This window comes from Cydia amplana, chromosome 20 (genome assembly GCF_948474715.1).
Source record: "Cydia amplana chromosome 20, ilCydAmpl1.1, whole genome shotgun sequence".
Classification (NCBI taxonomy): domain Eukaryota; kingdom Metazoa; phylum Arthropoda; class Insecta; order Lepidoptera; family Tortricidae; genus Cydia; species Cydia amplana.
Window position 1 is genome coordinate 11,087,057 of NC_086088.1, and position 14,745 is coordinate 11,101,801.

The window sequence follows — 14,745 nt, forward strand, 5'->3', positions numbered from 1 at the left end:
AAAAATGTTTTTTTGTCAAGGCCGAAACTAAACAAATTTTACTTGTTTTTCGGCCGTCATAAGTTAGCTAGGCCGAAAACGAACTTTTTATAATACTGTTCTCGGCCGCCAAATACAAAAGATTTTAAAGCATATTTTAACCAAGTATTTGTTAATTAAGCTTTGGTTTCCTCCGAAAGCGGTGCCGTCATATAGCGGCCGTCTCCATACAAATACTACGACATCCATATTTAGCCGTATTATTTAGTATGGAGACGGCCGCTATATGACGACACCGCTATCCTAGGAAAACCGATCTTTAGCATGCGGCCGACAACCAACTATATGAATTGCTTTGATACAAATGAGTATTTTTTGAAATATTTATTGTTTTAGCTTTAATTTAATAGGGAAGATAATCAATTAAAAATGACGTGCCCCAAGCCCGTTCTCGGCCGGGCGGCCGAGAACTAAATTTGTTGTGAAATTGCATTTAGTTACCCGACCATCAAATTTAATTGAATTATATCAAATATTTAGTATATTTAAATCAAAATAACATCAATTCAACTTATCCACAATGCTCATTAACATCAATAATGGTCACAAACCCACGAAAACAATATTTTTACTGACCTCGAAAAAATCTTCAATCACAATTTTTTTAACAAAATTGACCAACATCTACGCTGTCTAAATTGCTTTGGTGCACTGACGAGCCAGTCAAAACGTCATCAAGCAGACAAATTTAGAACATGTCAATGTCAACTGAATTTATCCGATTACCCTTATTTTTTCATTAAATACGGTAATGTTGTCATGTTATTACAGTTTTACTACGTAGTGGCCGAGAACCGGAGGTGGCCGGTAAACCGGCTAAACTACCCTATTTGATAGCACACGTAAGTGTTATTTATACGTCATAATTTCATAGAAGTTGACGTTTAAAATAACACTTGCACTGCGTGTGCTATCAAAATCGTTGCAGACTTTCCTTGGTCTAACTCTACAATAATACACTGTACAAAACCTTCAAGAAACGATCGTACTCCCATCCCAATGGCTGGCAACGCACTTACATTACAAGTATTACAACCCTACTATACTACTACTACATCAATACTTTATAGCAACTAACTGAATTCATTCATTTAATAATAAAGTAATAAAATTACCTTTTTATTTTTGAAACTTTTTACAGAGAGAAACTTACTATTTCTGAATTCTAGCAAGTACATATTTTATTAGCACCGTTATTATATTTTAAAGTCGAGTCCTCATTAGAAAATCTATAAATAAACACGCTTTGTACAATTTTATAGCTATCGTCTGTAGTTTACGTAATTAGCGTAATTGCTACGTCTGCTTGGATAACCGCTGGAGTTTGTTTGTTGTAGCTATTACGTTTCACTTAGACAACATTTTATTGATAAAATTGTAAAAGATTTGAACATAAAACCATATTTGAAGCAGCACCTGTAGATTTGTGGTTATGACAAGCAACTCTTACAACAATCACATACAGTTGTAAATACAACATGACTGTGTAAGGTCGTAGAGGACTAAAAACATTATTTTTATAACTCATAAAATAGGTCTGTACTTTCTAAAAACGTTAACTTAAGACGAATATTGAAATAAAGTAGGTAGCCATGAAGTTTCCAGGCTCCACTAGGAAACTAAGAAAAATCCAAATAAAAAGAAGAGGTATTTGGTCGAGGATCCAGTTTTCCTGATATATTGGCATTTTTTCATTAACCGAAATTAAACTTTCGTGAGACATTTTTTCAACTAAACATTTTTTTCATTTTGCATAGGTACGTTAATTTACATTAAGAAGGATTTCCATATTTTTTATTTCATTTGACAGCCTCTTAACCTCAAGCTTTCGGATTAAATCTAGCCGCTGGCTTTAAAAAATAACTCTAATTTAAAACATGGGACCCTCCATTTCGAGGGCGATTAGTTTTTATGCCTCTCCCTCTTGTTATGCAAATTTGGTGTTTTGTTGTCCCAACCTCACGGTAGGTTAACGGACACCCAAGGACACCGGATTAAATTCATGAATTTGATACACTTAGAGCTCTATTACTTTGTTATTTTTGGTCGATAACGGCTTCTTCATGTTGTTCCTATGTAGGAAGGGAGGGAGGGGAGGGGGGGGGTCACCTCTCTCTGCAGCTGACTGTACGTTCGGTCTACATTAAAATAAGTCGCATGTGTACAACTATAAATAGATTTATTTTAACTAACCTTAGAATTTTCATGTCCCGCGGGCGCAGAATGGTTCCATTTTTATCGCCTATCACTATGCCCGTCACTTTCGCACTTACATAAAAGTGCGACCGTGCTACGCCGCTGAGTGCCTTGACAACTCTTTCTCTTCCATTTTTTTTTCCAACTGATTATTCTTCATCCATAGAAAAAAACACTAAAAAACCTAGAGTTTTAACAAACTATTTAAGTAATTTACTAGCTAGTAACATGAATAATTCCCCAAGTTTATCATTTTTGGATTACTTCGGTAGAAAATGATTTTAATTAAAAGTTTAACTAGAGACTTGTCATATTCAAATTTAACTACAAGTAAAACACAATTAAAACTTAAAACTATTTAAATACTCGCCTAAAACAAGGTTTTTTTCCACGAATCTGCAATTCATTAGTCTTACTTTTCTAATTTTGCTAAAGAAAATAGGCTATGTATTTCATTTGTCTGCAGGTAGACTAAAGTTTGTCCGAGAAGAAATAAAGTTTTGTCCAATACGGCTGCGTGATGCCCACTGTGCACTAACAGTACAAAAAGGGCTTACTTTCAGTAAGGTATTTTGTCACTACCTTGTTTTATGCGTAGAGAGAATTACTGGGGAGCTAATCAAGGTCCTCTTTTGCAGGTACGGTTGGAGTTTATTTTCTTCGCAAGTATTCTGCTCGAAATTTTGGTTGGTAAGATAAAAGTACTCTTTTTGGTATGTATTTTTTCAATCAATTAATCAATCATTTATTTATTTATTTTCCTTTTTATTTGAATAACGGAAACCTGACCAAATTTGGGTAAGAAAGATAATTTAACGTATTAACGTGAATAATCGTGATTGACGTTTTTATTTTTTGAATGAAGTGAAAGTTACAAGTTTTATATACATGTTTTTTTTTATATACATAATAGATGTTACTTGATGTTTTTTTATGTAAAATGCATGTTATTTTAGAATGTCGTTTTAAAATGAGAGCGTAATTTGGATTGTATAGCGGCGGCTAGGTTTCTTTGACTCTTCTAGCTAGATTTTATTCAAATATTGAGTAGTACTACTAAGAAATGGATGTACGAGTAGGTATTAAGCTCCTAAATATACAGAAGCCTTCAATTATGATACAATGTTTGTTCTAGATACAAGTCTTTTTCTTTACAAAATCTTACAACGACAGCGAAAACGCGGGAAACGCTACTATACTTCGTTTTTTTTAGCATTAGAAATAAGGTAAACAATCTTGATATGTCTTTTAATTGAAAAACACATTTTAAAAATAAGTTAGGGTAAATATGTAACAATTATGAATCTAATACGATCTTTTATAGTCTTCTGCTTTCATAAGTAATAGTTATTGATTTTTAAAAAGTGTTTTTCAATTAAAAGACATATCAAAATCGCTTACCTTCTTTCAAGTTCTATCTAATGCTAAAAAAAACGAACTATAATAGACAAATGCGTGTAATCATGTACCCGTCCGCTTAAACAAATATTAGTTCAAAACAAAAGTGAGGTCACCGAAGCGCAAACTCAAAGGTTTCCATCGCTAAAAACTTCAAAAGGGATTGTGCCATACGGGTTTTATGTGTACTTGCGACCTTTTCACTTTAAGCACACTTGAGTTCATATTCAGGAAACAGCGCGCAAACAAAAGGTTCTGTAGCGTGAGCGAAGGACCCTCCAAAGAAAGAACAAACCCTTGCCAAGTCACTTTGTACTTTATACTGTAACAATAAGGTAGATTTTACAATGGATGCCTTTATCATTATTTTAATGGGCATTAATTAATTACGAATGGAAATGATTAATTGGCAATTTGTTTTTGGCCGCCATTGTGGATTTTCGATGAGATTTTTTTCACTTGTTTTATTATTGCAAATTTGTCAGTACTTTGTCCCGTGCTTGGACCACGGTGTTATTAATTGCTTTTTAGTAGCATACAAATTGAGGACAAGTATAATTTGCGAACATATAAAGAAGTGTCGCATCATTTAAATGAATATGAAATCAAACGAGAAAACAACTTACAAAGACGGCGAGTGGTTGTTGAAATGTTGTTGAGATTTTTAATTACCTCGTGATTTAACCCCCTTATTCATAAACTTACCAACCTATTACTTACAGGGGTCTACCGCGAAAACCGAAATTCGCAAACTGTCAGGACTTTTCTCTTTTACTCTCATTAACACATAATTAAAGTGACAGAGAAAATGCCCGCAATTGACGAACTTCGGTTATAGCCCAGATCTCTTCTAACAAACAGTAATATCAATATGACGGATAAGGATAATTGATTATCAGCTGTTTGATAGACTATGTCATTGCTCAAGTATTGTAAAAATTGTCACATAGGTAAACAATAATCACGATTCCAAATATAGTGTGTCAAAGGACTGTCTCATTTCAAACATAGACAGAGACATAGACTATCTTTGTCTTACACTAGTACTAGCACCCAAAAGAAAAGGATTAGTATAGTTTTTTTTTGTTTTTATTAAGATTTTCTAAAACTCGCTTGCCTCGCCCGGGACTCGAACCGAATAAAAATTCCAAAAAATAAAAACTCGCAATTTTATTCTACTAGTCGATACAGTTAATGTTAATGATAACATTTCTCCAAGAAACATTAGGTCTCAAACTCGTCTGTCGTACAAAATATCCATAAAATGTAATATTTAGTACTCAAGATTTTTTTAGACAAGCCAAATCGAAGAAAAAAAGAAAAATACTTGGAATGCAGTTTTGTTTCTTTTTAAAAATAAAGGAATGTCTCATTTAAGTAAAATGAGCCAGCTTAAGGATTTAAGGTAGTTTCCCTCCAGGGCCCGACTTATCTTTCCACACTGTATACTAGAGAATAGTGTAGACTCTTCTGTTTCGGAATGTAGTGTTTTTTTTTCGATAAAGTTATATTAAGTGGCTGGGTTATTTCTATTTCAAATCACGAGGACTATGGATTTGTTAAGGAAAAAAAAGGTGTCGAATTTTTTTTACAACCTAATGACACATTGTCATATACGAATTTATATTGATCGTCACAAAACTGACACCTAGTACGAAAAACTGGGGACAGTCTATTCTCATTCTTTATCCTTCCTTCATTCTTTGTCCTTGTGCTTTTGAGTCGAAAGAATACAATAACGTTAGTTTAAAAAAAATGGTCCATTTCTTTAAAAGTCCCTTAAAACTCTGTAAATTTGTTCGGAAAATATATATACTTTGATCAATTTAAAGATTTTTCATGATCGTTCTATAGTAATAGTAGATTGTGTCTCAAGGGAATAAAATGACATGGTGCCATTTAGCAGGAAAGAAAAGCCCTTTTTCCGAATAGGTGATGTACACCCCACCCTGGTCTGAGCTGCTGGACCACCCCAGGAGTCAAGAAGAGAAAAAGAGAAGAAGAAGAAGACACATTTGTGATCGATGCGGCAAGAAATGCCGATCGTCCATTGGTCTATATAGTCATCGCAGTCGATTAAGCTCTAGACTACCTCCTCAAAGGACCTCTTTAGTAGCTGCAACTATCATCTGCAAAGATGCTGTGGCCAATGATGATGATGATGATGAACAAAGATGATTTATTTCATCAACCGACATTTTCGCTGGTCAAACAATCGCACCCCACCCGATCAGAGCCCACAGCTTAATTTATTAATGAATTTTAATCAAAGGCTACGCTACATTGTCATTGGGAATGATGGAAAGTAATTTAATAGGTATTTTTGTAGGCTTGATTGGGGTAAATGATTTGAAATTTACTTTGATATTTATTCAGTCGTAAATTGAATAATTAATCTGACTTTTTCATTATTGACAGTCTCTACATAAAACAATAATGCAATTCACGTGTTTTTGTTTATTATTTATATAATTCTAATATTGTTATTCTTTATTTCATTTGGGTCTTATATTAGGTTAGGATATTACAATGCGAGTATTAAAGTACAATAACAAAACACTTACAAAAACAATATAAAAAATATATACACATGTACTATAAAAAACCTAACCTAGGGTGCCGCCAGCAGCGGGGCAAGGACCCAGCTGCCGGTGGTCAGGGCCGCAGAGAGAGGAACCGGCGGACTATCCGCGCCGTGTCCAAGATCACCGCCTTCTGCATTTGGCCCTTGATCCAACCACCTAGCGAGAGTCTCTCAAGATGTTGGTCGAGACTCTTCGTTATATTGTTATTATTCTTATTTAGTTGTTTTTCTGTTATTAGTGACTGTTTGTTGTTTTTTTTTTCAAAGGTTAGCTAGTAGAGAAGAGAGAAAAAAGTCTTCAATAAAATAAAAATCGGCCCATGTAGATTAAAATGAAAACCTACAAACGGGTGCAAGATATTAATCAAATAGTTCTCTAATAAAGCTAGCAAACGGCGGCGGTAAAAATAGAATTCCAGGTATTTCCTGCTAAATTTAATATTGTAACATTTTCACCAGCAAAGATGGCAGGAGTCCCAAACCCGAAGTTAATTTAAAGTACCGTGGCAATAAAATATTGTAATACGAATTGTGAGATGACAACTGTACAATGAACTTTACTCCGATGCCGGCTGGTACCTACGAACTTAAGGTTCCGGTTACAAGTGATACGCGAAAGAGGTGAAAGGATAAAATGTGTCCTAATATGTTTTCCATCATCTTAATCAGTAGGTTTTAAGGTCCACCAAAGGTCCGTTAAGATAGTGACTGTTAGTAGGTCATACTAAACAACTGGTCAATACCAAATAAGGAAAAAAAAATTTTTTTCATTAATAATATTGACATTTATGTTCAATCGACCTGTATATAATGCAAGTCACGTGTGTATAAGCAGTTTTTTTTTTCGTGTTTTCGGGGATAATGGAACTATAGTTAAATTAGTATAAACATAATTTATTTAAAAACAGATATTGCATGGTTACATTCATCATCATCATCATAATTTAAGAGCGTGGCTCTTGTCGGTGTGCGCCAGTTTCAGTTCATATAAAGTATATAAACAAAGACTTAAAAATAGTATGCCGTATGGCTTGAAGAGAAAACACCTTTATCTAAATGACATTCAAGCGATATTCTAGTTTATTTTACATGGTCATATAGTATAAACAATTTTACAAGATATGTTACGCGCTTAACAACAGAAAATTACAAAATTTTTTGCTTGTACATTTTATTACTAAGGTATTCCCCAAGGAGCAAATCTTGGCCCTCTCTTCTTCCTTCGCTCGCGCCCCAGCGGTATTCCGTTTCTATTACTTCGAAGATAATTATCTCGATAATTTAATACAACCCCGAATAATTTCAATGTAATATTTCGATTGAAATCGATATTGTAATGCAGAGTTCTGTTACGGCTGTTAGTGAAAGGCTTCATAGATTGTATCGGGTATAAGTTTTAATGGGATTTGTGGTCGGCCAGTTGATTGATATCTGTGTCATTTTGTTGGACGTAATCATTTTGTGACATCATCATCATCTTTTGTAGCATTTCCAACTAGGGAACAAATAAAAATATTTTTATGATTTTTTTATGATTTGATTTTTATAACTAGTCACTCTAGGTACTATATTTTAAATTATAAACTGAAATTGATAACATACACTAAAGAAAATGTGACCAAATCCACCGGTGGCCGAGGCGGGAATCGAACCCGCGTTTTCAGCTTACGGCTAACGTCCTGACCACTAGACCACCCGGCCACGGCGGTACCCGTCCCAAATTCCCTGGTGTATACTATCTTTGAAAGGCTAGGCGCCTTTGACCAACTCTAAGCGATTCCCGTCTCAGCCACCAGTGGATAAATTGGTCAAATTTTCTTTAGTGTATGGTATCTATTTCAGTTTATAATCTTCTAGTATTTGTTTCCTACAGTAATGGGGTCTGCTTTCCTGCTTTTCTTCTTTCACTTCGCTTTATCCTGGACAATGAACATTCTCTTCAGCTTAGCCACAGGCGTTTAGATCTCTGGCGATGACAGAAAGGGCACTTTATGTTTGGGCCTAACAAAGCAAAGCTAAATAATATAATATTTGTGTAATATTATCCGCTTATTACGATCACGTTTAACGATTTCCTGCATACGAGTAATACGCCATTTTTCAAGGTGAATGCGCTATTCTCAAGGTCTATTCTAATTTAACAATGTTTTATGGTTTTCATACGTCGTTGACGATGGTCGTCGTTATTGGCGCGCATCTCACGTACGACTTTCACTTCATTTCGAATGCACCAATCAGCCGATCACAGCTATTTAAGCAAAATTGTCAACCGGTTATAACACTCTTTGTTACAACTACCCTACTACTGGTATTGGTCCCCGCGATACAGGCGTGCCTAGTGCGGGTACCAAAGGTTAATCCTTAAGAAATTGTAAACTCTTAGTTAATAAATATATTTTCCATTTTAGTTTTTCATTTTTATTAATTGGTGCATCAACCTATCTTCGATATATCATATCCAATAACAGTGACACCCTCTCGATTAAACTTTCGAAATGTGTAACAACTCCAGCGAGCCGGAACCGCAATCAACTATAAATCATTGCTATCTGTCTGCGTATCGGTGGGATAAAAAATGGCGGCATGTGGACCGACAGTCCGACATTCAGTAGTAAAACTGACAAAATGTTAAACAGACGAGTCATTTAGCAGTAAGGAATAGTAGATTGTTAACCAAGGGGTGAAAGGCACTCATTTCTGCCGAAGTATTTTTTGAGAAATTGTATAACATTTTGTCAGTTTTACTACTGAATGTCGGTCCGACATTCAGTAGTAAAACTGACAAAATGTTAAACAGACGAGTCATTTAGCAGTAAGGAATAGTAGATTGTTAACCAAGGGGTGAAAGGCACTCATTTCTGCCGAAGTATTTTTTGAGAAATTGTATAACAAATCCATTTAAAACCAAATTTCAATTGTTTATCTTAAAAAAATTAAAAAAATCGTAATTGTAAAGTTAAATGCTCTAGTGCAGAAACGTATCACTTTCTGCACACTTTTTGGAACAAGAATGGGCTTCTTTCAGATCATGAGAAATTAAAAATTGTTTGTAGGTCTCACGTCACATAATGGTTCCTTAAAAGCTTGTAGATAATTTGTGGAAGTTTAGCACACGTATTTATTTAAAAATGTAACAATAGGCAGGTACAGTTAGTTAGGCTCAGTTAGTGACAGAAGAACCTGAACCCACGGGGCCTTAATAAAAGAAACAATACTACGAATACTCGTAGGTACCTTTATTCCCTATACTCACTATGCCCTTGTTGAGTAAGCAGCCAAAATTATCCCCCTATATACACGTATAACTAACTATATACAGGGCGTGCTGAGATCGCCGCAGGGAGGCTTTCACGGAAAATGTATGGCCACCGGAAGTCCTGTTCAGGCTCTCACGGGGTGATGCTTTTTATCAATCACTCCTTTTTAAGGACTTTGGCTACGTTTGATATAAATTTGTTCTTTATGGCGTAACTTATGAGAGTTGTGAGGGCAGAACCAAAGGACCATGGGCAACTTTGTATGGAGCATGGACCCAACGCCAACCGAAATGAGAGTAAGATCATTAAATAGGTACTTCTATGTACTTCATTTTGTTCTGTGGGCACCAAGCGGAATTCCATTGCAGAACTGAGATATTGGTATTTTAGCCAAAATGTCGTCACCCTTATTACCTAGGCAATAGAGTCCAAGTAAGTAAATTCATTGCTGCAGGGTAGATGTTCGCGCACCGCCGGGCGAGCACACCAAATGATTTGCCGCGCTCGCCCGGCGGTGGACTCTATTGCCTAGGTAATAAGGGTGACGACATTTTGACTAAAATACCAATATCTCAGTTCTGCCATGGAATTCCGCTTGGTGCCCATAGAACAAAATTAAGTACAGAGAAATACCTATCTAATGACCTAACTCTCAACTCTGTTGGTTTTGGGACAATTTTGACGCATAGTCCTTTCAGCATTAAAAGTTAAGCGTTGTAAGTAGTTAGTTTAGTAAACTAACTAAAGTATTTCGTAATGAAGTTATTATAATTGAGTCGGGAGTCCATAGTGAAAAGTATGAGATTTTACCTACAGTACATATGGTGCTACTTTACCGCCCTAGGGTGGGATTAAGAACAATACGTCCAGTTGTCAAAAATTTTAGGGACCATAATGTACCTACTGTAATAAGTTGTACAATATACTTGCGAAAAGGTATTCGCAACTAGGGTCGATTTAAAACACTCCCTTGGGTCGCCAATTTATCGCCTTTAATTGCGAATTTTCTTACTTTTGGCACTTGTATCGTAATGTAGAGTACATTACGATACAAGTGCCAAAAGTAAGTGGTGCCATGGTTTTGTAATCCATAAAATCTTTACCAGCACTCCGTTGAACAGCAATCTGCGTAGATTATAATTATCAGCCTTAAAGCAAATAGCGGTAATTACCACCTTATCCAAGTCGGGTGTTATTTAGCAGTCCCACGGGCAGTAATGGCAATATTTATTGCTGTACTATAATTAATTAAACCAATGATGAAAGCTAACGGTTAGAGCCTCCATTGCAAATTATCGGAGTCCATCTTATCACAGAGTACCTAATCTTTTTTCTTTCATACCACGTCAGTGGCAAACAAGCATAAGGCCCGCCTGACGGTAAGCAGTCACCGTAGCTTACGGACGCCTGCAACTCCAGAGCTGTTACATGCGCGTTGCCTACACTTTAAAAGCCTGTAAGCACACTCCTTTTTTAAGATCCCCATACTGTAGCCCGTCGGAAAAACCAGATTTATTCGTTATTTTTACTTATTATACTTAGTTCTGTACGGTTACCATCAGTTTGTCACTGACATAAATGCCGTCGAGAACGTAATTTACTTTCTATACATCTCGCTCGCACTCGCATATTCGTGCAAACGGGATGTATAGAAAGTAGGTAAATTACGTTCTCGACGGCATTATGTCAGTGACAAACTGATGGTAACCGTACTGATGTTTAAAGTTATTTATACAAGCACTGAAATTTCAAATTTAACACTTCAAACGGGGTAGTCGAAGTTTTCAAAATGTTTATTTAACGCTAGTAAAACTTAAAGCTTGTAAAACTTGCAATACAAGCTTAATTTCAAAGGAAACATTCAAGCTTTGCTTCTTTTAAGTATTACAAAGAGAAGTTAAACAAAAACTATTGCTAGAAAGTTGCAAGGCAAGATCAAAAACAGAGGAACTCTTTAAACGCGTGAATTCTTAAGATATTCAACTTGAACTGTATATTGAGAGCAACATTTTGCAAGTAGCGTCAGCCCTGTACGTGTAATGTTAGGGTTGTCGACATACAATTTACATATCATTTTGATACTCACTCGGAGCCAGTGAGCTTGGCGGCCTAGCTAAGGTGACAATCGCTTGCGCTTCGCTATCGAGTCGCTTTGTGTCTCTCTATCACTCTTCCATATTAGTGTGACAGTGACCGTTGCGTTTCGTTTCGCTACGTAGCGTTAGCGATTGGCATATCGTCTACGGGGTCTGATTCAGATTTAATTATATATTACGGTTTGAACTGGTTTCGACACGATCTTGACGATTGTCTTGGTGATTGGCGTGCATCTAACGCAACCAACGACTTTAGTAAGCGATCTTCAAGGTCCTATTAAAATAATATCGAAACCGTAACAAGTTTTAAATCTGAATCAGGCTCTTGTGTTTGCGCTTTTGTATTTTAACTAATACTTTTTAATGAATCATACTTTCTGATTTTTAGAATCAAATTGTATAATTCTTTTCGTTATCTTGTTTTAGGTCCCCGAAAATAATGACAGAGTAAAGATTTTTGTGTGAATTATTCCATACAAAATTCAATGTTAAATGTTGCTCTTGTAAAATATTTATCTACACTTAGAAATACCTATATGTATTGGCATTGGGAGTTTAAGTATTTATTTATTTCATTGAAAACACAAATTAAAGATGTCAGAAATCAGACAATGAAAATAATTTAGACCCGTATTACAAATCTCTTCCCAAAAATTTCCACAAAATAATGCAATGATTATAAGTTATCATAATAAAAGTCGTTTAGGTAACATAAGTTTTTTGTTTCTGGGAGAACATCAAAGTTTCAAAACTAACTGTAGAAGACAACTTTGATAACTGTGTTCGATTCAAATTGTTCCGAACTCAGACTTTGCAACTTCTGTATTGAATTACGATAGACAATGGTTTGTGGCAAGTTGACACGTCACAAGGTTAAATACCATGCAATGAGGTTATATCATATAATATAATGTTGATTTGTGTATCAATTTCTAGTTAAATAGTAGATAGAAAGTTGTTAAAGATCTATCGAATGACGTGCCTCGCGTTGATTTATTACAGATTTTTTATTTGTAAGCACAGCTATATTCTCATAGCACATACTTATAGTTTTCGAGTAAAATTACATGTAGTGACATATATATATAGACAGACAAACGAACAGATGGACATGAAGAAACTTTAAAGATTCTGTTTTTGTCATTTTGGCTACGGAACCCTAAAGACCAATCGTAATCAAATAGACAGACTATAAGATAAACATTTGTCGTTTAGACAAGAATAACCAATATTACCTACGAAATCGATATCAAAAGCCAAAATATAACATTGAATATTAAAAAAGATCAAGATATTTGCTCAAATTTCAGACATTTTCGCCGCGAAACATGCAAAAATCTTCCGCGTTCGGCGGAGCGCGTAAATTTTTTATGCGTCTATTTTTATTTCGTCGGCGCAGCCCTGGCGATAAAATATTAACACCGCGTAGGGTTGTCGCTTGTCGCTATTTATAACACGATCGATTTTGAAACTGTTGTTTTAGTACGGTGGCTTAAGTAGGTCGTAGCTGAATAAAGTATAGTTTGAGACGGTGGATTGGCTGGCGTCTTTACGATTTATAATTCAGAGCAATTAAAATGGAATACTGTTTGAAATGCTCCGTGCGTGGTGAGGTGGTAACCCATTTTTTTGGAGTCAAAGTCAAAGTGTTTATTTGGAAAACATAGGTAAAACTGTTACAGTGGTGTAGAAAATTATTAATATGGTATCACTATGTTTTGCCTTTTGGCGTACAAAAACATGTCCTTAAGATAATTTATACAATAAAATAACTTAACTAACAAGATAAATCGTAAAAGTAAACATTAAAACTTAAAAATAAAATCAAGATAAAAATAAAGAAGGCAGTTTTGTTTAAGGGCATTTTGTTAAAAATTACCTACAAGAAAAGGACCAACATTTATTACACATTTAAAAATATGTAAAACTATTTTTTTTCGAAACAGATTACTCTTTAGGCGAATTTAGTTTTTATTCGCTCAAAACTTAACTTAACTGGCTCCTTTATTAATTATAGTAAACTTTTTAGATCTTTCCCCAGCAATTATTTCACATAAATAATACCTAATCTTTAATTATTTTAGCAAAAAACGTGTTCCTGGCTTCAACCAGAAAGCCACTTATATATTTTTTATTAGAACAACTTTACTGAAAACTCTTCTCGATTTTCCGCACATGCTTCTGAAAGCCACTTATGTTATTTAATAAATTTCGCCTAAAAGTAATCTGCTGACTAATCGCCGTGTACTTTTTGAATAAATTTATTCAAATTAACATATGACACGTTCGCGGCTGCGGTAACACGTTGCCTTATACAAAACGGTAAAAACAATATTTGCGAAAAAAGGATTTAGTGGAATAGGCGCTTAGGTTGTATATCGTCATTTTGCACATTTGTACTTAAATATCGTTAATAATGGCTTAAGCTCCAATTGCATTAAGACTCATTTTCCCTGAGCACGCATAAGATATGAAGGTTGTTGTTTCATTTTGTTTTAGAGACAGCCGCCATTTTGCCTAAACCCAACCGTTTGATGGATTGGGACGAACGTTTAGAGAATAAAATGCGATGTAGTTCAAAAGTTCAGTGAACTGGAGTTGTGAACAAATTTTTGGGGAAGCAACCTTGAGGTTTTATTAAATTGATTAATGAATTAGAAAAGTTGTGATAATGAGATCAAGGCCACCATTATAACTATATAACTAAGCATCGACCTACCTTATTCAATAAGGTTTAATAAGCTAATTTATATGCCTGTTACATGATGTCTAATTATTAATTTAGTACCATTATTAGTAATTATGTAGCTGTAACTGTTTTGTAAGTTTTGCGTGTAAGAGATAACAGTTTATATTTCATATTTATTAATACCTAAACCTTATAAAGTTTCAATTATCAATAGTGTGGACTACCGTACACTTGTATACAAAGTCTATTTTTATGTGTAAAAATATATTAATCAATGAATATACAACGCAAAATATAATACTTTAAATTTCAAAGGTTATCAACATTCGTAATTAAAAAAAAAAAAAATCGTAATCTACAGTTTTTTTTAAAGCGGCTCACAACCCTAATTCCAATACATTAGGGTTGTCACTTCCGAGTAAACAGTACATAGTCAGTAATTGGCCACTCACCGAATCTGCCAATCGGCCATTTTGTCCTTTTTAT

The 14,745-nt window shown here is 34.9% G+C and overlaps 1 protein-coding gene and 1 non-coding gene across 2 annotated transcripts in view; one reads left to right on the forward strand and one right to left on the reverse strand.

Annotated features, from left to right (window-relative positions):
• Positions 1–14,745, forward strand: part of LOC134657431 (protein Skeletor, isoforms B/C) — a 295,070-nt gene that overhangs the window by 197,864 nt on the left and 82,461 nt on the right. The gene's annotated exons all lie outside the window — the stretch shown is intronic.
• Positions 7,849–7,918, reverse strand: Trnay-gua (transfer RNA tyrosine (anticodon GUA)). The gene has a single exon. It is a non-coding gene; the product is annotated as a tRNA-Tyr (tRNA).